Raw genomic sequence first — 15,890 nt, 5'->3', positions numbered from 1 at the left:
AGTCAGGTTCAGGCAGGGTGCGGTAAGGTGGTGTCCCATGAACCACCTGCGATACCAGGCCTGAGACACCTGCAGCCACACAGTAGTGGTGCCAGGCCTGTCCCCTATGGGTGATACAGATATTGCAGCTGTCAGAGGTCATTGGCCTGTCCTCATTGGGCTTCCTGCAGGACATGGACCCCAAAAGGTGAATGAAATTTGGCAGAGAAGAGAGGTGAAGGCAACCCAGGTCTGATGGCGGGGGAGTGGACGAAGGTGCAGAGATGGAGTCTGGGGCCAGGTCAGGGCCCCACCCTGGCTGGTCTCGGGGTCCCTGGAAGAGTAACCCCAGCTGGGGTGGCCCAGCAGGCTTACATACAGAAGCAAAGCCTTGTTTCTGTACCCAGATTGCCCTGGGCTGCCTTCTCCTTACCATCCAAGTTTCAGCCATGATGGCCTCTCCTCAGAAAACCTTCCCTTTCACTTCCTAGACTTTGGGGAGGGTGCCTTGTTCTGTGGCCTTCTCCTCTATGTAGACTGAAAGCTGACTGAGGACAGGAACCTGGGTCCCAGGTGCACTCCAGAGACTCTATAAGCATGGATGGGTGAGCAGGTGAACATCTGTAGTCACTGGGGAGCCACTGGTGGTTCTGCAGCAGGAGAAGTGCAAAAGTCACAGAGACAGGCCTTTATTAGGCAGAGGGAGGCCCTGAGCTGGGTCAGCAGAGAGGCCTGGATAGAGAGCAGGCTGGTCCGACCTGGAGTTTCTGAGCAGAAATAGTCCTCCCAGCTCAGGGAGACCAGCAGAGGGACACATATCCCCCAGCTGCCCAGCCCCTCTCTGATTAGGGAGGACTTGGGGGTGGCTTCCTGGAAGGCAATTGGACATACACTATGTGTTTTCCTGAGCCAAGAGGTGGAACCAGGGACAGCTAAGTGTGGACGGGGATGGCAGCCGCCAGTGTAGCCTCCTTGTGCGTGGAGGTGGAAAAGGAGGCACAGTGGGCACTCAGGGACTCAGGTCAGTGGCCACACAGCTCAGTCCACCCAGCCTTAGTGGCCAGACCCAAGAGCCCAGATTTGGATCCACATGGGCGGGAGCAAAGGCGGTCACCAGAGCTGGGGCTCCATCCCCTCTTTGCACCTCTATTTCCGGATCTATCACTTGGGTCTATAACCCTGTCCTTGTTCTAGATCACCAGGTGACAGTCAACTTCTGAAGTGTGACATTTATTTGAAGCCATGGGGCTGCCCGCTGCTGCTCCTGGCTGAGCATCCTAAAAGCTCAGAGACATGTTTACCACCTGCTCCCTCAGTCCTGCCACGGGGAGACAAGACTCAACCTGACCACAGGCTTTGGGGCTTGTTGGTAGCTGGTGAAAAAGAAAAGAGGGCAAGGGAAGTCAGGGAGGGGGTGCACCACGTGCCTCCTGCAGGCCCGATGAGGGGTGCCCCTAGGGCCGCAGGGGAGCCCACCCACTCACCGGGCAGAGGAGGGAGAATACATGCTTCGGGAAAGGTCTCTAGCTTGGGCCCTCATGGCCAAGTATGGGCCCTGGGGATACGGAGGCAGGGGCATTGCTGCCGGGCCAGGGTTCCTTGTTCCCTCATTGTCTCATTCAGGGCTGAAACATAAAATGGTCAGGTTAGAAGATAGCAGGGGAGGGTGCAAAAACCTATTAGGGAGGTGATTTTAGAATCAATTTCCCCTACTGGCATTTTAAGGTCATAATGCTTTTGGGTTGAAATCACAGAACATTCAGATTGAGATGACAGAATATTAGTTTCAGATCCCGGCCTGTGGAATGGGAATCCAGATCTTTGGTTAGGAGGGGGCGAAGCATTGTGTTGTAATCTCGCAATGGTGAAAGCTCTGTGGCTTTGCATCCTTTCTTTCCAACCTTTTGCACAGTGGGGGGATGGACACCCACAGCTCTCTCTCTCAAGACTAGATGCTCAGTCTAGGGAGAGAGTCAGGCAAGAGCAGCAAAGGTTATGATTCAGAGCAACACAGTGCAGGAGAAATGCCATCAAGAAGGTGCAGAGGTGGGGCGGCGCCTGTGACTCAGTGAGTGGGGCGCTGGCCCTGTAAGAATAGCCGGGCATTGTGGCGGGTGCCTGTAGTCCCAGCTACTTGGGAGGCTGAGGCAAGAGAATCACCTAAGCCCAAGAGCTGGAGTTGCTGTGAGCTGTGGTGCCATGGCACTCTACCTGGGGGAGATGGACTCTCCTAAGGGGGGACTCTACTCTGTCTCTAAAAAAAAAAAAAAAGAAGAAGAAGAAGGTGCGGAGGAGAAGGCAGAGGAGGAGGAGTGGTTTCCTCTTGGTGAATGCTGGAAACTGCTAGGGGGAAGAAGGGACCTCTCGGCAGGGCTTTGAAGGATAAGTAGGAGTCGTCCAGAGGGCCGAGGCAGTGAGAAGGAACAGAGTAGTTCAGGCAGAAGCAAGTGTGTATAAAAACATGAAGTCCTAGCAAAGCCTGGTGTGGGAGTCTCAATATGGCCAAGGGTGGGGGATGAAGGTGATGAGGCTGCAGGGAGGGCGAGGTCTTGAGTGCCAGGCCAAGGAGCAAGACTTCCCCTTATGCTGAGATGCCCCAGGGAGCTTTGGTGAGGAGCGTGCAGGCAGATTTCTAGGCCTCTCTGGGACAGAGAGGAGCACAGAGTGGAGGAGCTATGACCACGACTGGTCTCTAATCCACAGGGGCTGGGGTGAGGTGTGTGGCAGGAGGCAGAACAAGGCAGGATCCATCCTCCTTGGGGTGTGTTTGGGGTGTACAGAGTGTGCGGCACCTCACTGGGATGGAGACCTGGGGGTGAGGAGATCAATTTTAAGGGACATGATTAGGGCACTTTAGGACATGGGAGTGAGAGCTACTGAGGGCCAGGGCCAGGATGCCCAGAGCCACCAACACCCAAAACCCAACTCTAGAGAGATTTGCCGGAGCTGCTTCCTGGCAGCCACCTGCAGAAGGGGTAAGGGAAGTCCTGGCATTTGTAGGGTTGCAGGGTGGGAGCATTAAAGAGGGAGAGTGGGAGAGCCTGAGCCACAGCCTAGCAAACGGGCTCTGGGGCAGGAGGGCTGTGGGAAGGGAGGAGCTATCAGGGAGAGGGAGGAGAGCCAGGAGAATCCAGGCCTTCCAGGTGCCTGTGTGAGAGTATGTGAAACGTCCCCCCTCCCCCGCCCCCGGGGTGCCCTGAGTTGGCCTCTTTCCTAGCTCTGGTCCCCTGGGCAAGGGACAAGCATCTATGCCTGCATGGTGACATACCTGGCTGTTCGGGCTGTTGAGGCCTTGCTGTACACTGAGTGTGAAGTGCAGTGGGGACTCGGGGGCCTTGGGGAAGGCCCTCAGCCAGCCCTCAGCCAGCCCTTGCCAAGAGTGTAGTGACTAAGCCCAGGAGAGGCAGCCCTGGGGATGGCGGCCCAGCTGGGATGGGGCTGGCCCCTGCTGGAATGCACCTCTCACTCGGAGGGAGGTGAGCTCAGGGGGATGGAATTCCACCGGAGTGAAAAGTCACCTCCCAGTGCCTGCCCAGCCTCTTGCGCATGGAGGGGTGTTGGTCGTGTCCCTTCCTGCCCTGCCCCGTCTGATCCGGGTGCTCCTGGGAGCTGGATTCCCACCCCTGCCCTGGCCGCAGGCAGGCCTATGAGTCAGGGGACAGCAGGAACCAGCCCCTGGCAGCTGGGGCAGGGCCTAGATAAGGCTTGCTCAGCTATGCTCCTCTCTGTTGTCCGAGTGCCACTTGCATATTTGACCAGATAGAGTGGTCATTAGTGGTATGTTGAGGGCCAAGGAACTAGGCCCCGCCTAGCCTGAAGGCGCTGCCCAGGGCAGGCAATTGGGGTTGGAGGGGTTCCCTCAGGCTGCCGTGCCCTCCACATCTGCCCCACAGATCTAGGTTCTCCCCTTTGCAAAGGGAAGGCCTGCAGCCAGGACCTGGGGCACTTGAACAAGGGGCAGCATTGCACAGATGTCTTTGATTTCTTCCATGGTGGGGATTTCTTCCTTTTTGTCTCAAAAGGGTCTTCCAGACCTGATATGTGTGGACGGGTCAGAATACAGGATCCATAGGGCCACTGGACATCAACCTTGTCTCCAGCTACTCTCTTCTGCCCACCACCCTCCAGCCACACACTCCTGGAGTTGGCCAAGCTTGTTCCCACCACAGGGCCTTTGCACATGCTATTTTAATCTGTCTGGACTGCTATTCCCTCAAACCTCTGTATAGCCAGTGCCTTCTCTTCCTTCAAGTCTCCATGCAGATATCATCTTCTCAGGCCCTCCCTGACATCTCTGCCCAACATCTACCTCATCTCTCCCTACCCCGTCCTGTGTTACTTTCCATGTGAAACATGGATGCATGAAATGATCTCATTGTACAGCTCTCTCTCACCTCTCACTACAAAGTCAGCTCACGAGGGCAGGGATGGCCAAGGTTTATAGCTGGATCCTGGGGCCTAGAACAGTGCCAGGCACATAAGAAGCGCTCAAGAAACATTAGTCTAGTGAATGAATGAAATGACAAGTGTCTGCTCTTCCTTGGGGAGAATTTTCCAGGAGCAGAGTTGCCACATAGAATCTAGAACTCCCAGGTAAATTTGACTTTGAGATAAACAACAGATAATTTCTTAGTATAGAATGCTCTATGCAATATTTGTCCATTGTTTATCTCAAGGTCAGATTTAACAAGGTTTATTTTTTAATTGAACTTAATGTCGAGATGATCATACATTCACATGCAGTCTTAAGAAAGCCCCTGTACATCCTTGTCTCAGTTTTCCCCAGTGGTAACAGTTTGCAAAGTATAGGACCATCTCACAACTAGGGTGCTGATACTGGTACGGTCAAGATTCAGATCCCAGAGGGACACCCACGTTACACCCTCATAGCCACACCTACCTCCTTCTCTCCCTTCCCCTCTGGTCCCAACACCGTTAATCTCTTTGCCATTTTTATCATTTCATCATTTTAAGAATGGTGCATTCGTGGGATCATACAGTGTGTCAGCTTTTCAGATTGGTTGCTTTTCACTCCTCACAACTCCCTCCAGAGTGATTCAGTTGTCGTGCATATCGGCAGTGCGCTCCTTTTTATCACCGCCTGGCTTTTCATGGTGTAGATGTACCAGCGTGTTTGGCTGTTCGCCTGTTGAGAGATGTTTGGGTTGTTGGCAGGCTGTGGCCAGTGCCCACAAAGCTGTAGTGAGCATGTGTGTGCAAGTTTCTTTGCGAACATACGGTTCCCTTTCTCTAGGACAAATGCCCAGCAATGCCACTGCGTATGGTGGCTGTGTGTTCAGGGTCTTAAGAATGTGACAAACTGTTCCAGAGTGGCCGTGCCATTTTGCATTCCCACCAGTGACATGTAAGTGATCCAGTCTCTCCATAGCCTCACCAGCATTTGTTGACATCACCATTTTTTTTTAAATTTTGCCATTCCAATAGGTGCGTTTTATGCCCCTCTGTGGTTTTCTTCTGCTTAGTTACCGTACGTCCTCTTCAGGGTCATGTCTGTTTTATGAATCGTGTCCATTTTCTAATGATTTTTCTTTTTTTACTGTTGAGCTTTGACATTTGTTTGTATATTCTAGATTAGCAGTTCTCAACCTGTGGGTCGCGAACCCTGTGTAACAATGAAAATACATCCTGCATAACAGATATTTACATTATGATTCATGACAAAAATTACAGTTATGAAGTAGCAACGAAAATAATTTTATGGTTGGGGGTCACCACCACATGAGGAACTGCAGTAAAGGGTCACAGCATTAGGAAGGTTGAGAACCACTGTGGATGCTAATCTTCTCTCAGACTTGTGATTTGAAAATATCTGTTACCAGTTTATTGCTTGACTTTTAATCATTTTTCATGGTTTTCCACAGAGGAAAAGGCGTTAGCCCTGTTAGGGTCCAATTTATCAACATTTGCTTTTATGAAAAGTGCCTTTGCTGTTGCCTAAGAACTCTCTGCTCAATGCTAGATCCCGAAGATTTTCCCCTCTGTTTTTTGGTAAAAGTTTTACATTTTTTGCATTTAAATTCATAATCTGGTTTTTTAATTAATTAACTATTTTAAATACTAACAAATGTTTCTTTTTCAAGCATTGCTTTACAGGGTTTTTTAAAATTTTTAATCGTGGTTAAAATATACTTAACTTAAAATTTACCATTTTTACCCATTTCTAGTCGTATGGTTTAAGGGCGTCAAGCACGTTCACTTGGTGGTACACCATCACCGCCATCCATCTCCAGAGCGTTTTCCATGTTCCCAAATTCAAACTCTGACGCATTCAACACTAATTCTCCACGTTCCATCCCTGAGCCCCCGATGCTCACTATGAATTTGAGAGGGCACCCCATGTAAGGGAACCGTACAGTATTTGTTCTTTTGTGTCTGGCTTATTTGAATTGGCACCATTTCTGAAAGGTTCTGTGATCCATGTTGAATTGACATTTGTATAAGGCCCAAGTTTAAGCTGAGGTTTATTTCTTAGCCTAGTTATGTGCTAACTCTGGCAACCCCTCTCCCCTGGCCTGTGCTGCCCTGTTGGGGAGAGTGGCCCCTGGGATTGCTGTATGGCTGGAGGCTCCCCCTCCCTGCTTGGGCACAATTCATCAATGGGAGCCTGAAACCGAGACTCAGAAGGCCTTACCCCGGCCACACTCACTAGGAGGGTGGAGAAGAAGATTTCACCTGAGCCTGGCTCCCACCTCAGACCTCTCTTCTGCTCCCTGTGGCTGCTGAGGCCAGTGGAGCTGGGCTGGATGAGGGGCTAAGATGGAGGCCAAGAGGTCCATGGTGGGGCTGGGGGAGCCCAGTGGGATGACCAGTCTCGAGTGTGAGGGCCCAAGAGGGAGCAGAAGCCATTGAGGATGGGTTAGAGCAGGGCTGGCCTGGCTGGGGCGGAGAATGCCCAAAGGGCCTAAGGATTTTCCATTTTTTTCCTGTAACATAGCAAGGGCAGGGCCAGCCAGGTCCCGTCACTGATGCCACGGTGATAGCAGTGGATGGTGCCCGGGAAGGGAGGGGACAAGATAAGAGAGGCCTCAGGGTGGGAGCAGGGGCAGAGCAGGGCAGCCCTTCCCATAGGGACAGGAAATGTCTGTGACCCCAGCTCTGTGGGGCCTGGTCTATAGAGCCCCACTTTGCTCTGGACTGCTAAGACCTCCTCCCTACCCCCAGTCCAAGACTGACATGGGCAGCCTGGGGCAGGCACAGAGCAGGCAGCCAGGCACACTGGCCTGGGAGGAGCTCAGTCGGCTCAGCCTGGAGTGGAGCAGCCTCAGGGAGCTGTCACTATCCCCAGGCTATAAGGATTTGAGGTGGGCTGTGGGGGTTGAGAGGGGAGCAGACTAGACAGGGAACCATGGGAAGGAAGAACATGGGGCAAGGTAGGTTTCAGTTCAGGGAGAAAGAATTTGCTCCCAGGAGGTGGGGTCAGGTCCCTGTCAGAGAAGGCAGTGCAGATGGGGGCCGGTGCTTATTTGCTGGGAGAATAGAGACATGATTCTAACATTAACACTTGAGATGCATGTACTAATTGAATCTCCCCAGTAGTCCTGCCAGGTTAGCATTCTCTGTTCTCTTCATTTTACATATAGGAAAATGGAGGCACAGAGAGGTTAAGAAAGTTGCCTAAGAACACACAGTGGCAGGTGCTGCCCCGGGATCTGAACCAGGCTCCAGACTCTGTACTTAGCCCCTGAACATCCTTCCAGTCCCAGGAGTCTTGGACTGAGATACTTCTATCCCTAGAGTCTCCCTGACTTCCTATGATTCCAAAGATTCTTGGGTCCTCTGATTTGGGGGACTCAGAGACTATAGTCCTCAACCCACAAAGGCCTCACTCTCTGGTCCCTTGGGGATTGTGAGTTATCCAGGTACTGAGTGTCCTCTTGCATTCTGGTGACTGTGAACTTGGGAGAGTCCTTCAGCCACCATCTGCTGCCTGAGAAGACACTCCAGGGCCAGGAGGGAACTTGTCTGTGTAGAGAGAGGGAATCTGTGTTTCCCCTCCCCAGAAGGTGAAGGAGCCCTAGGCTGCCGTGGGGGGTGAGGAGACACCCAGACACGGCATTCCCATTAATACTCATACTTGGTGTGGAGATCTGGGGAACATTGCAATTTTTTGAGGATTTTTTGCAACAGTTTTGTTCTGCTGCCCAGGCTAGACTACAGTGATGTCATCATAGCTCACTGCAACCTCCAACTCCTGGGCTCAGATGGTAATCCCGCCTCAGCCTCCCAAAGTGCTGGGATTGCAGGTGTGGACCACCATGCCCAGCTCACCTTCTGCTGTGACGGAGTTTCTGGGCTTCTCAGCCTGAAGAGGGTAAAGCCAGACCCTCTACCCCTGCAGAATCCTCCTCATCCTTCCAGGCAGTCATGAGAGTCACCTTGGTATCTCTCAGAACCCAGCTCAGATCCTAGCATATTCTAGGCAACATAGACTAGCAGAAATGCAAGGCTGATGTGTAGAACCAGCCATGAGAGCAGGGCAGGCAGTGGGATGGAAGTCCCTGTCCTCTCTACCTTCTCTTCACAGGCATGCACCTTCCCATATACTTGGGCAGAGCAGGGCCACTTGAAAGGAACTCTGGAGCTTGCTTCTGCCTCTGCTGCTTCCTGGGCTGTGTGATCTTGGGAATAAAAGTCTGTGCCTCAGTTTCTCCATCTTTAAAACACAGGCAATAATAGCTTCATAGAGTATTGTGAGGGTTTCACTGTCAAATGAATTTAAAGTGCTTACGGTGGTGCTGTCCAATGTGGTCACCACAAGCCACATGTGGCTACTTAAATTTAAATGAATTACAAACAAGATTAAAAATTCAGTTCTGCAGTCCACATTTCTAGTGCTCCATAGCCACATGTGGCTCCTCAGCTCCTCATTCCCATGGTGGCCAGTCTGTGGTGGCAGAAAGGTCTGGTGGACAGTGCTGGCCTAGGGTGGTGGCCACAGAGTGAGGACTCAGACCTTGGCATTCTCATTAAGAGACCGGCAAAGGTCTCAGCAGTAGTGCAGGCCGGTCCGCCTCCTCCCTGGCCTCAGGCCAGCCCAAGCAGGTCTCACATACTGGCCATCTGATTTCTCTTGGAGGGAATTGCTAGTGTGGCTGCTGGCCCTGCTGCCAGGGGCTTGTGTGAAACCCACCTGAGCTGGGGAGGGGGCAGTGTGGCAAGGCCTCAAGCGAGGCAAAGTCAAGGGCTCAGTTACATCATGGTGAGACCAAGTCAAAAGGCGCCCACCACGGACAATTGCCTCCTTTGTCCTCAGGAGGAGGACTGGGACTGCTGGGTGTTATCAAATCTGCCAGGATGACTGGGGAGGGGAGCCCTGTGATGGGGGAAGGGCACAGAGAGGAGGACAGAGTATCCTGGAGGGAGGGGTACAGTTGGACAGGTGATCTGCCAGGAAGAACTGACACCAGGAGCTGACTTTCCCTAATCCTGAACACGTAAGTGTCCTTTGAGGAGAAATCCAGGTGCAGTTATGTCCCTTGAAAGGACTTCTTGCCTGACAAAGGGGCTGCTTTAAATTATCCCTTCCCTTTCAGTATGCACAAGAGAGCAGCTAGTCAGCACCGTCCACAGTGGTGAGCACTTACTCCTGCTCTGGCCCAGGCAGTCTCTCCTCTGCTCTCCAGAAGTTAATCCGTTTAATTTGCCCGACATCCTTGGGGGTCCTGTTAACACCATTTGGCAGGTGGGCAGCTGAGGTACAGGCAGGGACTTGAGCAGCATCCAGGCTCCTGGGCAGAAGAGCTGAGAAGTCTTAGGGCCCTTGTGCCCTCAGGGCCTCTCCAAGTCTTGGCAGGGATGGGGCAGACCCCAACCAGCTGGGCTTGGGCTTGTGTGAAGCCAACACTCTCCCCTGGGCTGGACAGCAGGCAGGTCAGCAACTCTGGCCCAGACCACAGTGGGAAATGGGAATGTCATGGACACAGGAGGACCTTTATTACATATCCTGACTGTGCAATTATTTGCTGTGTGACCTTGGGCAGTCACCCCTCTCTGATCCTCAGTTTCCTCACCGGAAAAAAAGGCAACGAGAACGTGGTGCTCCTCAGAGCTGCTGTGCAGCCTAAACAAGATAATTACCAGAGAGAGCTCGGTCCTGTGTTCTCAAACATGGCACGTGCTGGGAGAACAGCGGTGATCTCACAAATTATTGTAATTCTTAGTAGCAGTGATTTTAAAGCCACATTCAAGTTTTAATTCCTCCATTCTAGTCCCAAGGATCATTCTAGCTCTAAAGCTCTATTTTTTTCATGTACCAGCCACATAGCATGTCAGAAGGACTTGGAGACATAGCTGTCCAGGTGGTCATTGAAATTTGTTACTTCACTGAATAGGGAGGGTCACAGGGGACCACACTGATTCTCCTCTCTCTGAGACAGCTGATGTCTATCTGGGTCTCTTAGTCACATCTGAGCAGCCACCCCAAAGAGGACCCTGCCCTTGTCCTTTCCAGCCCCATGCCATGCGTACCCAAGTACACATCACGTCCCAGGACCTTTAAAGTGTCTATAAAGTCCAGTCTCCTGCCCGAACCTGCTTCCTTCACCTTCCTACTTCAGGGTGTCATGGGCCCATGAAACTCACCTGGCCCAAACTCAACTCCCAATCTCCCAATCTGCACCTGCCTTCATCTCCCTCCCCTAGAGCAGTAAATTGCAGCTTTATCCTTCCAGTTGTGTAGGTCAAAACCTTCTTTCATACCCCACATCCAATGTCAGTTCTGCCTATAGCATCTATCCGGCCTCTGCCCCTCACACTAGCCTGTACCCACAGCCCCATGGTCTCAGCCCCACACTCTTACCTGAGGCCTAAGCCCTACACTCTTACCTTAGCCGCCTCTGACCCACGTCCTCCCACCAGCATCCTTTCCCTGCAGCTGTGCAGCAGACTCTACACTTGGCCCCTTGCAGTCTTTTCAAATGTAAGTTCACTCTTGTTCCCCTCTGCTCATAACCTCACCGTGGCTCCCATCTCCCCAAGTTTTCACAGAGGCCAACATGGCCCTGCATGACCTGGGCCCCTATGCCCCTCTGACCTCACCTCTTTCTCCTGTCCCTTCTCTCACTCTGTCCCATCCACACTGTGTCCTCACACACACAGGCGTCTCTGGCTCAGGGCCTTTGCACGGGCTGATCCCTCTGCCTGGACGCTCTCCAGGCAGACATTCACCCTCACCTCCTCGAATCTGTGCTCAAACCTCACCTCTTAAAGAGGCCTTTCCTGACCACCCTATTTGAAACTGCCCTCCCATCTGTCTCCCCCTTCCTGTTGCCTCCCGTGTTTTATTTTTCTATGTAGTACTCATGGCCACCTGACATAATATTGGTAGTTTGCCAAATCATCCCAATGTGGCTGAGGAAAGTTAGAGTGCTCGCTGCAGGCCTCCTGCGGGAACAGCACTGGCTCAGACGGGAGCTCCTTCCCACCTTTTTAACTCTGTTCCAGTGGGCTAGCAGTGAATAAGTGTTTTCTTTTAAAACACGTATATAGCTTTTGTCTTACTCTAGGCACTATTCTAAGTATTTCATATATATTCATTCATAAAATGCTCGTAAGAACCCAGTGAAGTAAGCACTATTATTATCTCCCTTTTACAAATGAGAAAACTGAGGCACAGAGAGGATCAGTGACTAGCCCAAGGTCACACAGCAAAGTAGAGCCCTGCCATTTAGTCATGCATCCATTAATATTAACAAGGTGTCTTCTTTGTTTTAGGTGCAAAATTTTGGAGACCCACAGATAACTAAAAAATAGCATCATGGTAGGCTAGTGGGAAATGCTGAGCAGGTAACTAAGGGAAAAGGGAAAGTGTGTCCACTCAGCAGACATCTGCTGAGAGCTACTGCATGTCAGCTCTGTCTTAGGCGTGGAAATCAGAAATCAATAAGACACAGTTTCTACTGGTGAGGGGCTTACATTCTGATGAGAAGAGAGGATTACTGCACATAAATATTACGGCATGAACTGGATTCAGATCTGGTAGCAGAGGCTACAGGAGACTGTGAGCCCCAGAATAGGAGATCTTGCAGGGGACTGGCTTGGATGGGTGGATGTGTGGGGGAGGGGAGGGTGGAAAGACATTGGGAGCAGAGACAGATAGTATTTGGAAGGATGGTTGAATGCATGGTTGTAAAGGTAGAGAGATGAACGGATGGATAGATTGATGGTTAGATGAACAGGTCTTAGCAGCTGTTTGGATGGATGCTTGGCCAGTTGGATGGATGGATGAATGGATGGATAAATGGATGGATGCCTTTGGAAGGACGGTTGGGGTGAATGGATGGGTGAAAAGCTGAGGTCATTGCCTGAAAGTTGGACATTTTCCCAGTGAGATCATCAGACTAGCTGAAAGAAAGGGTTTGAAATCCATGCATTCATTCATTCAACAAATATTTATTAAGCACCTACTTATGTGTCTGGTACCGTCTTAGGCTCTGGGATTAGACATGGTACCTGCCTTTATAGAGCTGACATTCGGGGTGGGGGGAGGTAGAAGACAAACATAAAATAGAATGTATATGGAATCAATTGTCATAGAGTAATAAATGCTATGATAAAAAAAATCAAGAAGACAAGGCAGAGATGGCAGGAGGAGGCATTTTACTTTGGGTGTTCAGGACAGCCTTCTCCGAGAAGGCGAGTTTAGAACAGGAAGTGAGGAAGTAAGCCATCTGAGGAATTATGTTTGAGTCAGAAGGAACGGTTAGATCAAGAGCCCGGAGGCAAAGAGGCCAGTGTGGCTCAGGGAGGAGATGAGGTCACAGACAGGTGTGTTGGGCAGTGGGGAGTGCCCTGCAAGGGGAGGCATTTGGGTTTGGCTGTGTCCTGGAGCCCGCGGAGGACGTTGAACCTGGGCTGATCTGCGCTGGGAAAGGCACAGCCCTGCACCCCCTCCATGGGTTCCCAGCCCTGCTTCCTCCTGCCTGCTTCACAGTTGGGAGGCTGTCAGCATTTTAATTACAGCTCCCGGCTCTCAATGGTTTACAACTCAACCATAAAACAGGCCCTGGGCAACGTGTGGCACCTCTGAGTGATTCTCTTGCTCACCATTTCTATATTTAGTGCCATTTAGTGCTTGCTGGCCAAGTTTTCAGAGAGAAATAGAAGGAGGAATTTGGGGAGGGGGAAAGTCGGTAAGTTTCAGTTCTGGGGTTTTGTTTCTTTATAAAACACACAGCTATTGTCCAGTTGTTTTCTGAGATTATTTCCCAGCCCTGAAAAGTTTGGGGCTTCGGTGGTGGGTGCATTGGTGACAGTGCTCACTCCCAGGACGGCCTAATCCTTCAACGCTCCCCTCTTCTCCTTAGATGCATACCCCCACCAGCCCCACTGGTTTGAGGCTGTTTAAAGTACATTTGTGCTTCCTGGGGAGAGAGTTGGGTTTAAAGGACACCCCAGCCTGAGAGTGTGACTGAGGGACAAAGCCATCAGTTACTTAATATTCCATGCCATCTGAGCTGGGCTTCCGCAGGTATTCCCACCCTCTCTACCTGAAGATGGGGCTCCCTCAGACTTCCAGCCTAGGGCTCCTCAGGCCTTCTCAAACGTTAACGAGGCAACTTCCCATTCCACATATGGGATTCCACATTTCCAATCAGTTCCCAGGTGACATGGATGCTGCCAGTCCAGGAGCCATACTCTGAGCAGCAAGGGTGTGGACCAGCACTATCCAATTGAAATATCATACCAGCCACACCTGTACTATAACTTTTCCTAGTTGCCACATCAAAAATCTAAAAAGGGGTGGACATTAAATTTAATAAGATATTTTATTTAGTCTAATTTATCCCAAATAGTATCATTTCAATATGTAATCAGTATAAAGTACTGAGACATTTTATCTTTTTTCCTACAGTAAGTCCTTGAAGTCTGGCATTTGTTTTATACTTATAGTGCATTGCATTTCAAACTAGTGACACTGCAAGTGCTCATGTGGCTGGTGGCTCCCAGGTTGGAGGGCACAGATCTAAATCTGGCTTGAATACCTCTGGTGATAGGGAGCTCACTACTTGGTGGGAAGTCCACATCATAGCTGCATAATCTGAGCTGGGAATTGACCGCAGGACTAACTAGGGAGACCCAGTCTCACCCAACCACTTGGCATTTTCTGTGAGTCAAGTACCTCACATCTTCTGCCTCAGACAGCCCCCACAGCAGCCTAAGAGGCTTTCTGTGGTTGTTCTTAATCTCTGCTTTTCTTATTGTAGAATTTGGCTCAGAAACTTTAAATGATATCCTCAGGGTGACCCAGCTGGGAGGTGGCAGAGGTGGGACTTGAAGTTAGGACTCTGAAACCTCTTCTCCCTCTGCGTAAAAGGCTGTGGACCCTTTGGTGTGACGTGGCTTCAGAGGCCCTTCCAGGCCCACTCCAGCTCCTGCAGATACGCTGGCAGGACTAAATAGTGCTAAGAAAGTCTCAGGGCTGCGCAGGAGGGTGGGCATCAGAAGCGGCACAGCTGGGGCAAAACCCAAGTCCCTCCGAACTGGGGTCTCAGCTCCTGCGGCAGCTCCTTGCAGCTCAGAGCACAAAGGACTCTGATATTCCTCAACCACGCCTCCGTCCACCACCACCTCAGCCACGGGGAGAGGGGTAGAAACTACAAAGGAGTAGAGATAACCCGGGTGTTTTCTCCAATTTGCTGGCTTGAAAAACCTCTACGCCACCGAAACCGGTGAAAGAATATCTCAGGTGTCCTTGCACATATATCCCGGGGCTGCTTGTGGGACAACTTGGAACCTCAGGCTAGGCCAGCCCAACCTCCAGGCCGCCAGCTTCTGCAGTCTGGACACCAATACAAAGGGGGAAGAGGTCAGAGCTCTCCCTCATGTCTCAGGGAGCTCCTGTCCTAGAATTGGAGGTTCTAGGGTTTTTGTGGTAGCTGGCCACCCTGATGGGGCCTTGCTGGGGTCTGAGCCGTGTAGCCGGGCATGGTCAAGGCAAAGAGGGTGTTCAGCCAGGCATGACCCAGCTCTGGGGTGCTTACTTCATGCCTGGAAACATCCCACCTGTGTCCCTTCTCCAAAGCCCCTCCCTGGGTGTTTCAGCCTGGCTCTTCTGTGAACTAGGCCTCTGACCTCCTCTGTGAGAGCCCACTGTGTTGGGATGGCCAGCTAGGCTCCTGAGCAAGGGCTCGTTCATTCGTTCACTCACTCATTCATTCAGTTGGCAAATGCTTGCTGAACATCTAAGAGACAGGTCTGTTCCAGAGGCCTGTGAACAAGACTGACAAGATTTCTGCCTTCCTGGAGCTGCCAGCAGGCAGGGAGGAGAGAGGCAAGCCAATCTTCCAAAAGTCCCCCAGTGGCTGGAGGACATAAAACAGTGATATGGGAGGGCCCGTGCAGAGGTAGCCCCAGGTTGCTTTGAGCTGCTGAGCTGTAGCTGGAACTGGAGAAAGGCTTTCACAGGCAGAGGGAACAGCAGTTGCAGGGGTCCTGGGGCTGGAACAGCCTTGGCATAGTCCAGGAATGAGTGTTTCCAGAGAGTCTGTGGCAGGGCTGAGAGGAAGTGGGTGCTCTAGGGCCCCAGGGGACAGGACAGAGCTGGGTGTTTTCATCAGAGGCTGCCAACTGGCTTCAGATAACTGGCTCCCAAAGGCATCCCCATTAGTGCCCTGTAGTGTAGGCTCCAGGCAGGAGGAGCAAGGCCCCCAGCCCGCAGTGCTCACAGTCCCCTGGCAAGTCCATCCAGTGCCCCCGTCAGGTCCCAGCTTGCCTTCCTTTCCTACCTAGCCCTGTCACTGCTGCACCAAACTTCTCTCCTGCTCCACTGCCTGCTCCTTTTCGTGTTCCAGTCCCAGGCCTTTTGCCCAAACAATACTGGGACAGGGTGATACCCTTGCTTTGCTTTTCCAGGGGTGAACTCCTCTTCATCCTTCAAAACCCACAGGCCA

General features: G+C 51.6%; 1 protein-coding gene across 1 annotated transcript in view; it reads left to right on the top strand.

The window, feature by feature from the left end:
- The window catches only part of WNT7A (Wnt family member 7A), a 57,093-nt gene that overhangs the window by 23,481 nt on the left and 17,722 nt on the right, over positions 1–15,890 (top strand). The window lies entirely within an intron of this gene.

Source organism: Otolemur garnettii, unplaced genomic scaffold, assembly GCF_000181295.1.
Source record: "Otolemur garnettii isolate 467f Iridium unplaced genomic scaffold, OtoGar3 scaffold00101, whole genome shotgun sequence".
NCBI lineage: Eukaryota > Metazoa > Chordata > Mammalia > Primates > Galagidae > Otolemur > Otolemur garnettii.
This window is presented reverse-complemented; position numbering and strand designations above follow the sequence as displayed.